Below are 11,903 nucleotides of genomic sequence, written 5' to 3'. Positions count from 1 at the left end.
GGATACGTAATTTACGTAAGGGGATCTGCGGTATGGAAAAGTCGCGGCTGAAAAGTGAGCGTTAGACCCTATTTTCAGTGACTCCAAATACCGGCGGTAGCCTAAAACCAGCGTTAGGAGCCTCTAAAGCTGGTTTTCACGGCTACCGCCAAACTCTAAATCTAGGCCCAAGAGAATGAAGCAAAATTGATAATTGAAGTAAACTGGAAAGCTGTATAAAAAGGGTATACTTGAGCTGAATCATAAAAGAAAAAAAATGGGTTTCATTTCCCTTTATTCAGCATTTTTAAATAATTATGAAATGAGAATTTTGAAGCAAAGAAGAGGTTTAATTTTTACCTTTTAATCATTTCCCCTTTCAATCTAAGCTGTTCCCACTGATTGCGCCGATTTTTACTGAGACTTTTTACTTATGCCTTTGAGAGGTGACGGTTTTTGGGTGCATTCATGGAAGCTTTGATAATTGCATTTCCAAAATTAGTGGAAAAAAAACCCCTTTTGTGAGAGTTATTAACCGATCTCCCTTATCAGTACAGATGTCAACATTTGTGGAGACTAGACCGGATTAATTATAGTAACCTGCAAGAGGAGAAAGGTTAATGCTTTACGATTTCACATGTCATTGCTTCCTTTCCGTAATGAAATTTGTCAGGTTTCTGCTATCTCCTTCTCCTTATACCTTGGTTACTGAGCCTCTGGCTTAAGCTATGCAGCAAAACATTCTGTGGGAATCTGCTTCATGATACTTTACAAAAGCTTACATGATTTGTTAATGATTTAACAGTATTTGTTACGCAGGCAAAATGTTATTTCTTCCATACAGGTGGTGAGAGTCCACAATCCGTTACTCCTGGGAATTACCTTTCCCTACCACTAGGAAGAGGACAAGATTCCCAAAACCCAAGAGCTCTATAAAGCCCCTCCTACTTCACAGGTACTTTAGTCTTGTCTTTGCCTCCGCTGGAGGTGGTTGAAGGATGAAGATGTGCATTTGATTCTACAGAGAGGGGGGGTCTCAGTCTATGTTGAGGCCCATTTTCCCCTCAGAGTACAGTGTTTGTCAGAGGGATGTATTTGGGGTATTGTTGGTTGCTCTTTTTTCACCTCATGGGAAGATTTGTCACAGACCTTCCATAATTGGTTGCAGGGACTTGTCTTTTGCCTCCTTCTATGGATTGACAATATACTCCTATTCATGAACTTTTGCTAGTTTGTTTTGCATGCTTCGGATTTTGGTCACTTCTTACAAGATGGTTTGGATAAAGGTTTATCTGACAGTTCTTTGAAAGGTCAGATTTATTCTCTTTCTGTTCTGTTTCAGAGGAACATTGCTAAACTTCCTGACATTCATAGTTTTCTTCAGGCTTTGGCACGGATTAAGCGTGTGATCAAGCCAATTTATCCTCCCTGGAGCCTTAAAGGGACACTCAAATCAAACTTAAACTTTCCTGATTTAGATAGAGCATGTAATTTTAAACAACTTTCAAAGTTACTTCCATTAACAAAATGTGCAGTTTTTTTATATTTACAATTTTTGAGTCACCAGCTCCTACTGAGCATGTGCAAGACTTCACAGAATATACGTATGTGCATTTTTGGCTGATGGCTGTCACATGATACAATAGGAGTGGAAATAGACATAAACTGACATTTGTCAAAAAAATCTACTACTCATTTGAAGTTTAAACTGTGATATTGCATTGCCTTGTTATCTTGCATTTATTGATTATGCAAATCTACTGTATTTACTGGCTCTTTAACTTGGTTTGCAGGTACCTTCTTTTGAGCCTATGCATAAAGTATATATTAAGCTTTTCTTGGAAGGTTTTGTTCCGTTTGGCTTTCTCTTCTGCTAGAAGAGTTTCTGTATTATCTGCTCTTTCTTGTGACCCTCCTTATCTTATCATATGGTGTCAGCATTTATCATTGCACCAGCAGTTCTTGTGAACTGCTAGTGCATTGCCGCCCCCTGCAGATTCAGCCAATCGGCCGCTAGGAAGGTGTGTCAATCAACCAGATCGTATTTGATCGGGTTGATTTCTGTCTGCCGCCTCAGAGCTTGATAAATTGACCCCTATATCAGTAAGGAAATTGTTGTTCCTTCTTTGTGTCCTAATCCCAAGAATGCTTCAGAGAGATCTTTGTATAATTTAAATGTTGTTAGAACATTGAAGTATTACTTTGATGTTACTAAGGGTTTTAGACAAACTTCTAGTTTGTTTGTTAAAGTGATGGTTAATTCAAATGATCAACTATTTGCCATTTGATGTAAAACTAAAAAATAATATGAGTTTAAGTCATCTAAACACAGAATTTTTCAACTTACTTTTGTAATTTATATGCAACATCCACTTTCCTATGTTATCCTCCGGCAGCCCCGACACAAAGACTTTTTTTTTTCTATTTAATAACGTTTTTTTCATTGTCCAATAAAATCCATGGCATTTTGGAATGTTTCTTTAAAAAACAAACAAACAAAAAAACAACCTATCTTTTGCGCATGCAACGTCATGCTTCTTGTCTGCTTTCATGACTTGCATATGTGCATTACATTTTTGAAAACATATGCCCACAGTTCATTATAAAGTTTATTTTGTTCGTTATGAATGGGGAATCACGTTCTCTGATATAGACAGCAAAGCCAAACAACATCCAGTTCACACAGCTCTGGAGAAATACAATGAATCAATTGAGTGATACATTGTATTCTCCAAAGAGTAAATAGCAGCATTGTGCATGCACAACTTGGCATACAGTGGGGCAAAAAAGGATTTAGTCAGCCACCAATTGTGTAAGTTCTCCCACTTAAGAAGATGAGAGAGGCCTGAAATTTTCATCATAGGTATACCTCAACTATGAGAGACAAAATGTGGAAACAAATCCAGACAATCACATTGTCTGATTTGGAAAGAATTTATTTGCATATTATGGTGGAATATAAGTATTTGGTCACCTACAAACAAGCAAGATTTCTGGCTCTCACAGACCTGTATCTTCTTCTTTAAGAGGCTCCTCTGTCCTGCACTCATTACCTGTATTAATGGCACCTGTTTGAACTTGTTATCAGTATAAAAGACACCTGTCCACAACCTCAAACAGTCACACTCCAAACTCCACTATGGTGAAGACCAAAGAGCTGTCAAAGGACACTAGAAACAAAATTGTAGACCTGCACCAGGCTGGGAAGACTGATTCTGCAATAGGCAAGCAGCTTGGTGTGAAGAAATCAACTGTGGGAGCAATAATTAGATAATGGAAGACATACAAGACCACTGATAATCTCCCTCGATCTGGGGCTCCACGCAAGATCTCACCCTGTGGGGTCAAAATGATCACAAGAACGGTGAGCAAACATCCCAGAACCACACGGGGGGACCTAGTGAATGACCTGCAGTGAGCTGGGACCAACGTAACAAAGGCTACCATCAGTAACACACTACTCTGCCAGGGAATCAGATTCTGCAGTGCTATACATGTCCCCCTGCTTAAGCCAGTACATGTCCGGGCCCGTCTAAAGTATGCTAGAGAGCATTTGGATGATCCAGAAGCGGATTAGGAGAATGTCATATGGTCAGATGAAACCAAAGTAGAACTGTTTGGTAGAAACACAACTAGTCGTGTTTGGAGGAGAGAGAATGCTGAGTTGCAACCAAAGAAGACCATACCTACTGTGAAGCATGGGGGTGGCAACATCATGCTTTGGGGCTGTTTCTCTGCAAAAGGAACAGGACGACTGATCCGTGTACATGAAAGAATGAATGGGGCCATGCATCGTGAGATTTTGAGTGCAAACCTCCTTCCATCAACAAGGGCATTGAAGATGAAACGTGGCTGGGTCTTTCAGCATGACAATGATCCCAAACACACCGCCCGGGCAACGAAGGAGTGGCTTCGTAAGAAGCATTTCAAGGTCCTGGAGTGGCCTAGCCAGTCTCCAGATCTCAACCCCATAGAAAACCTTTGGAGGGAGTTGAAAGTCCGTGTTGCCCAGCGAAAGCCCCAAAACATCACTGCTCTAGAGGAGATCTACATGCAGAAATGGGCCAACATACCAGCAACAGTGTGTGACAACCTTGTGAAGACTTACAGAAAACGAGATGAGATGAAATTTTGATATTGACCAAATACTTATTTTCCACCATAATTTGCAAATAACATAATTTATGCTTACCTGATAAATTCCTTTCTTCTGTTGTGTGATCAGTCCACGGGTCATCATTACTTCTGGGATATAACTCCTCCCCAACAGGAAATGCAAGAGGATTCACCCAGCAGAGCTGCATATAGCTCCTCCCCTCTACGTCACTCCCAGTCATTCGACCAAGAATCAACGAGAAAGGAGAAACCAAGGGTGAAGTGGTGACTGGAGTATAATTTAAAAGATATTTACCTGCCTTAAAACAGGGCGGGCCGTGGACTGATCACACAACAGAAGAAAGGAATTTATCAGGTAAGCATAAATTATGTTTTCTTCTGTTATGTGTGATCAGTCCACGGGTCATCATTACTTCTGGGATACCAATACCAAAGCAAAAGTACACGGATGACGGGAGGGATAGGCAGGCTCATTATACAGAAGGAACCACTGCCTGAAGAACCTTTCTCCCAAAAATAGCCTCCGAAGAAGCAAAAGTGTCAAATTTGTAAAATTTGGAAAAAGTATGAAGCGAAGACCGAGTTGCAGCCTTGCAAATCTGTTCAAGAGAGGCCTCATTCTTAAAGGCCCAAGTGGAAGCTACAGCTCTAGTGGAATGAGCTGTAATTCTTTCAGGAGGCTGCTGTCCAGCAGTCTCATAGGCTAAACGTATTATGCTACGAAGCCAAAAAGAGAGAGAGGTAGCAGAAGCTTTTTGACCTCTCCTCTGTCCAGAATAAACGACAAACAGGGAAGAAGTTTGGCGAAAATCTTTAGTTGCCTGCAAGTAGAACTTGAGGGCACGAACTACATCCAGATTGTGTAGAAGACGTTCCTTCTTTGAAGAAGGATTTGGACACAAGGATGGAACAACAATCTCTTGATTGATATTCCTGTTAGTGACTACCTTAGGTAAGAACCCAGGTTTAGTACGCAGAACTACCTTGTCTGAGTGAAAGATCAGATAAGGAGAATCACAATGTAAGGCTGATAACTCAGAGACTCTTCGAGCCGAGGAAATAGCCATTAAAAACAGAACTTTCCAAGATAACAATTTTATATCAATGGAATGAAGGGGTTCAAACGGAACACCCTGTAAAACGTTAAGAACTAAGTTTAAACTCCATGGCGGAGCAACAGCTTTAAACACAGGCTTGATCCTAGCTAAAGCCTGACAAAAGGCCTGGACGTCTGGATTTTCTGACAGACGCCTGTGTAACAAGATGGACAGAGCTGAGATCTGTCCCTTTAATGAGCTAGCCGATAAACCCTTTTCTAAACCTTCTTGTAGAAAGGACATTATCCTAGGAATCCTAACCTTACTCCAGGAGTAACCTTTGGATTCGCACCAGTATAGGTTTTTACGCCATATATTATGGTAAATCCTTCTGGTAACAGGCTTCCTAGCCTGTATCAGGGTATCAATAACCGACTCAGAAAAACCACGTTTTGATAAAATCAAGCGTTCAATTTCCAAGCAGTCAGCTTCAGAGAAGTTAGATTTTGATGTTTGAATGGACCCTGTATCAGAAGGTCCTGTCTTAGAGGTAGAGACCAAGGCGGACAGGATGACATGTCCACTAGATCTGCATACCAAGTCCTGCGTGGCCATGCAGGCGCTATTAGAATCACTGATGCTCTCTCCTGTTTGATTTTGGCAATCAATCGAGGAAGCAGCGGGAAGGGTGGAAACACATAAGCCATCCCGAAGTTCCAAGGTGCTGTCAAAGCATCTATCAGAACCGCTCCCGGATCCCTGGATCTGGACCCGTAGTGAGGAAGTTTGGCGTTCTGGCGAGACGCCATGAGATCTATCTCTGGTTTGCCCCAACGTCGAAGTATTTGGGCAAAGACCTCCGGATGAAGTTCCCACTCCCCCGTATGAAAAGTCTGGCGACTCAAGAAATCCGCCTCCCAGTTCTCCACTCCCGGGATGTGGATTGCTGACAGGTGGCAAGAGTGAGACTCTGCCCAGCGAATTATCTTTGATACTTCCATCATTGCTAGGGAGCTTCTTGTCCCTCCTTGATGGTTGATGTAAGCTACAGTCGTGATGTTGTCCGACTGAAACCTGATGAACCCCCGAGTTTTTAACTGGGGCCAAGCCAGAAGGGCATGGAGAACTGCTCTCAATTCCAGAATGTTTATTGGCAGGAGACTTTCCTCCTGATTCCATTGTCCCTGAGCCTTCAGAGAATTCCAGACAGCGCCCCAACCTAGTAGGCTGGCGTCTGTTGTTACAATTGTCCAGTCCGGCCTGCTGAATGGCATCCCCCTGGACAGATGTGGCCGAGAAAGCCACCATAGAAGAGAGTTTCTGGTCTCTTGATCCAGATTCAGAGTAGGGGACAAGTCTGAGTAATCCCCATTCCACTGACTCAGCATGCACAATTGCAGCGGTCTGAGATGTAGACGTGCAAAGGGAACTATGTCCATTGCTGCTACCATTAAGCCGATCACCTCCATGCATTGAGCTACTGACGGGAGTTGAATGGAATGAAGGACACGGCATGCATTTAGAAGCTTTGTTAATCTGTCTTCTGTCAGATAAATCTTATTTTCTACAGAATCTATAAGAGTCCCCAAGAATGGAACTCTTGTGAGAGGAAAAAGAGAACTCTTCTTTTCGTTCACTTTCCATCCATGCGACCTTAGAAATGCCAGAACTAACTCTGTATGAGACTTGGCAGTTTGAAAGCTTGAAGCTTGTATCAGAATGTCGTCTAGGTACGGAGCTACCGAAATTCCTCGCGGTCTTAGTACCGCCAGAAGGGCACCCAGAACCTTTGTGAAGATTCTTGGAGCCGTAGCCAATCCGAATGGAAGAGCTACAAACTGGTAATGCCTGTCTAAGAAGGCAAACCTTAGATACCGGTAATGATCTTTGTGAATCGGTATGTGAAGGTAAGCATCCTTTAAATCCACTGTGGTCATGTACTGACCCTTTTGGATCATGGGTAAGATTGTCCGAATAGTTTCCATTTTGAACGATGGAACTCTTAGGAATTTGTTTAGGATCTTTAAATCCAAGATTGGCCTGAAAGTTCCCTCTTTTTTGGGAACCACAAACAGGTTTGAGTAAAACCCTTGTCCTTGTTCCGACCGCGGAACCGGATGGATCACTCCCATTAATAACAGATCTTGTACACAGCGTAGAAACGCTTCTTTCTTTATCTGGTTTGTTGACAACCTTGACAGATGAAATCTCCCTCTTGGGGGAGAGAATTTGAAGTCTAGAAGGTATCCCTGAGATATGATCTCTAGCGCCCAGGGATCCTGAACATCTGTTGCCCAAGCCTGGGCGAAGAGAGAGAGTCTGCCCCCCACTAGATCCGGTCCCGGATCGGGGGCCCTCGGTTCATGCTGTCTTTGGGGCAGCAGCAGGTTTCCTGGCCTGCTTGCCCTTGTTCCAGGACTGGTTAGGTTTCCAGCCTTGTCTGTAACGAGCAACAGCTCCTTCCTGTTTTGGTGCAGTGGAAGTTGATGCTGCTCCTGTTTTGAAATTCCGAAAGGGACGAAAATTAGACTGTCTAGCCTTAGCTTTGGCTTTGTCTTGAGGCAGGGCGTGGCCCTTACCTCCTGTAATGTCAGCGATAATTTCTTTCAAACCGGGCCCAAATAAAGTTTGCCCCTTGAAAGGTATATTAAGTAATTTGGACTTAGAAGTTACATCAGCTGACCAGGATTTTAGCCACAGCGCTCTACGTGCCTGAATGGCGAATCCTGAATTCTTAGCCGTAAGTTTGGTTAAATGTACTACGGCCTCCGAAATGAATGAATTAGCTAGTTTAAGGACTCTAAGCCTGTCCGTAATGTCGTCCAGCGTAGTTGAACTAAGGTTCTCTTCCAGAGACTCAATCCAAAATGCTGCCGCAGCCGTAATCGGCGCGATGCATGCAAGGGGTTGCAATATAAAACCTTGTTGAACAAACATTTTCTTAAGGTAACCCTCTAATTTTTTATCCATTGGATCTGAAAAAGCACAGCTATCCTCCACCGGGATAGTGGTACGCTTAGCTAAAGTAGAAACTGCTCCCTCCACCTTAGGGACCGTTTGCCATAAGTCCCGTGTGGTGGCGTCTATTGGAAACATCTTTCTAAATATTGGAGGGGGTGAGAACGGCACACCGGGTCTATCCCACTCCTTAGTAACAATTTCAGTTAGTCTCTTAGGTATAGGAAAAACGTCAGTACTCGCCGGTACCGCAAAGTATTTATCCAACCTACACAATTTCTCTGGTATTGCAACAGTGTTACAATCATTAAGAGCCGCTAAAACCTCCCCTAGTAATACACGGAGGTTTTCCAATTTAAATTTAAAATTTGAAATATCTGAATCCAATCTGTTTGGATCAGAACCGTCACCCACAGAATGAAGCTCTCCGTCCTCATGCTCTGCAAGCTGTGACGCAGTATCAGACATGGCCCTAGTATTATCAGCGCACTCTGTTCTCACCCCAGAGTGATCACGCTTGCCTCTTAGTTCTGGTAATTTAGCCAAAACTTCAGTCATAACAGTAGCCATATCTTGTAATGTTATCTGTAATGGCCGCCCAGATGTACTAGGCGCCATAATATCACGCACCTCCCGGGCGGGAGATGCAGGTACTGCCACGTGAGGCGAGTTAGTCGGCATAACTCTCCCCTCGCTGTTTGGTGAAATTTGTTCAAATTGTACAGATTGGCTTTTATTTAAAGTAGCATCAATACAGTTAGTACATAAATTTCTATTGGGCTCCACCTTGGCATTGGAACAAATGACACAGGTATCTTCCTCTGAGTCAGACATGTTTAACACACTAGCAATAAACTTGCAACTTGGTTACAATCTTATTTAACAAAAACGTACTGTGCCTCAAAGAAGCACTAAACGATTAAATGACAGTTGAAATAATGAACTGAAAAACAGTTATAGTCTCAATCCTTAAAAACAACACAACTTTTAGCAAAGGTTTGTTCCCATTAGTAAATTAACAATAATTAAATTTGAAAATAAAAATTACAGAGCAACGTTTTTAATCACAGTCAATATATAAGTCTCACAGCTCTGCTGAGAGAATCTACCTCCCTCCAAAGAAGTTTGAAGACCCCTGAGTTCTGTTAGAGATGAACCGGATCATGCAGGAAATACAAGAGTAACTGACTGGAAATTTTTGATGCGTAGCAAAGAGCGCCAAAAACGGCCCCTCCCCCTCACACACAGCAGTGAGAGAGAAACGAAACTGTCACAATTAAAACAAGCAACTGCCAAGTGGAAAAATAATGCCCAAATATTTATTCACTCAGTACCTCAGAAAATGCAAACGATTCTACATTCCAGCAAAAACGTTTAACATGATAAATACCTATTAAAAGGTTTAGTGTACTTTTAACAGAGTAATTCCGGTGAAATACCATCCCCAGAATACTGAAGTGTAGAGTATACATACATGTCATTATAACGGTATGGCAGGATTTTCTCATCAATTCCATTCAGAAAATAAAAACTGCTACATACCTCAATGCAGATTCATCTGCCCGCTGTCCCCTGATCTGAAGCTTTTACCTCCCTCAGATGGCCGAGAAACAGCAATATGATCTTAACTACTCCGGTTAAAATCATAGTAAAAACTCTGGTAGATTCTTCTTCAAACTCTGCCAGAGAGGCAACAACACGCTCCGGTGCTATTGTAAAATAACAAACTTTTGATTGAAGTTATAAAAACTAAGTATAATCACCATAGTCCTCTCACACATCCTATCTAGTCGTTGGGTGCAAGAGAATGACTGGGAGTGACGTAGAGGGGAGGAGCTATATGCAGCTCTGCTGGGTGAATCCTCTTGCATTTCCTGTTGGGGAGGAGTTATATCCCAGAAGTAATGATGACCCGTGGACTGATCACACATAACAGAAGAAAAATTCTTTCCAAATCAGACAATGTGATTGTCTGGATTTGTTTCCACATTTTGTCTCTCATAGTTGAGGTATACCTATGATGAAAATTACAGGCCTCTCTCATCTTCTTAAGTGGTAGAACTTGCACAATTGGTGGCTGACTAAATACTTTTTTGCCCCACTGTACTTGCTATTCACGCGTCATGAATAGTTAAAGACCGTTATCTAATTACAGTGGAAACAAAATTAAATAGAAGGGGATGGAGCTTAAGCTTGAAGGAACGGATCAGTACGTTTATAATTTAATCTACAAATATATTATAAATTAAAAGAAAAAGTTAGCGACTATTAGAAACATATAATGTTTAACAAGAATAGATGGTCTGAAATAGTACAATTTACCATCACTTCAACTTTTCTGGTTCTAGGAAAGGACAGAAGGTTTCTGTTTTTATTTGGCTTCTTGGTTGAAGCATTTGATTTATAAGGCTTACTTGGAGGCAGGTCAGCCTCCACCCTGAAACTGATTACTGCTCATTCTATTTGGTCAGTCGCCACTTCTTTTAAGAATGTGGCTTCAGTTGACCAAATTTGCAAGGCAGCTACATGATCTTCTTTGCATACTTCTAAAATCTACCATTTTGATGTTTTTGCTTTTTCTGAGGCAGCCTTTGGTAGGAAGTCCGTTAGGCAGTTATCTCAGCTTGATTTATTTTTGCCTGATTGTTTAAATTTTAAGTGCATAAAAAAAACATTTTATGAGGCCCATTTATCAAGCTCCTGATGGAGCTTGTGGGCCCGTGTTTCTGGCGAGTCTTCAGACTCGCCAGAAACAGCAGTTATGAAGCAGCAGTCTAAAGACCGCTGCTCCATAACGCTGTCCGCCTGCTCTGAGCAGGTGGACAGAGATCGCCGGAATTCAACCCGATCGAGTACGATCGGGTTGATTGACACCCCACTGCTGGCGGCCGATTGGCCGCGAGTCTGCAGGGGGCGGCGTTGCACCAGCAGCTCACAAGAGCTGCTGGTGCAATGCTGAATACAGAGAGCGTATTGCTCTCTGCATTCAGCGAGGTCTGTCGGACCTGATCCGCACTGTCGGATCAGGTCCAACAGACCTTTGATAAATATCCCCCTATGTCTCATTACTCGTGGACTGGGTATTAGTTCTCACCACCTGTATGAAGGAACACAATTTATACTCACCTGACTAATTAATTTCTTTCATGGTGGTGAGACCCTATGTTTTTGGTGTTTTTTTCTTGAGCACATCACCTTTTCCCTGCTACTTTTATTGCTTTTTCCTAAATCATTTTGCTTGGAGCGAGGGGTTTTATAGAGCTCTAGGGGTTTTGGGAATCTTTGCCTCTTCCTAATGGTAGAAAAAGGTAATTCCAAGAAGTAATGGATCTTGAATTTATCAGAAAAACATAAATTATGTTTTTCAGACCATTATCTTATTTCATTATTTGGTTGTTTCTCTTATTATAAGTGTATATTTTGCTAAAACAGAAGTAATTCTACTGGTCTTTACAGAGAATTGTGAAGCAAAATGTTTTCCATTTAAGAGATATATACATGGGGTTAAAACATGTGTGAGTGTGGGGCATTTGTTGCATGAGTACAGTGAATATACATTTTGATATATTGTTCTGAGATTTAGCTATTTATTGTATCTAGAACCATTTTGCAGAAATCCTATGGTAAACTTTAGAAGAGTTGCTGCTGGGAAAAATAAATGCCCTATTGAAATTAACTTACCCTTTTTGGTGTCTCCCACACCTCTCCCTCAGACATTCCTTGCTATTATATTTAGAATGGCAAATGCCATAAGGTACCATTTAATATTTTGTAGATCCCTCTAGAGATCGGAATTGCTCTTCAAAATGTAAA

This window comes from Bombina bombina, chromosome 4 (genome assembly GCF_027579735.1).
Source record: "Bombina bombina isolate aBomBom1 chromosome 4, aBomBom1.pri, whole genome shotgun sequence".
Classification (NCBI taxonomy): Eukaryota; Metazoa; Chordata; class Amphibia; order Anura; family Bombinatoridae; genus Bombina; species Bombina bombina.
Note: the sequence above shows the minus strand (reverse complement) of the source record.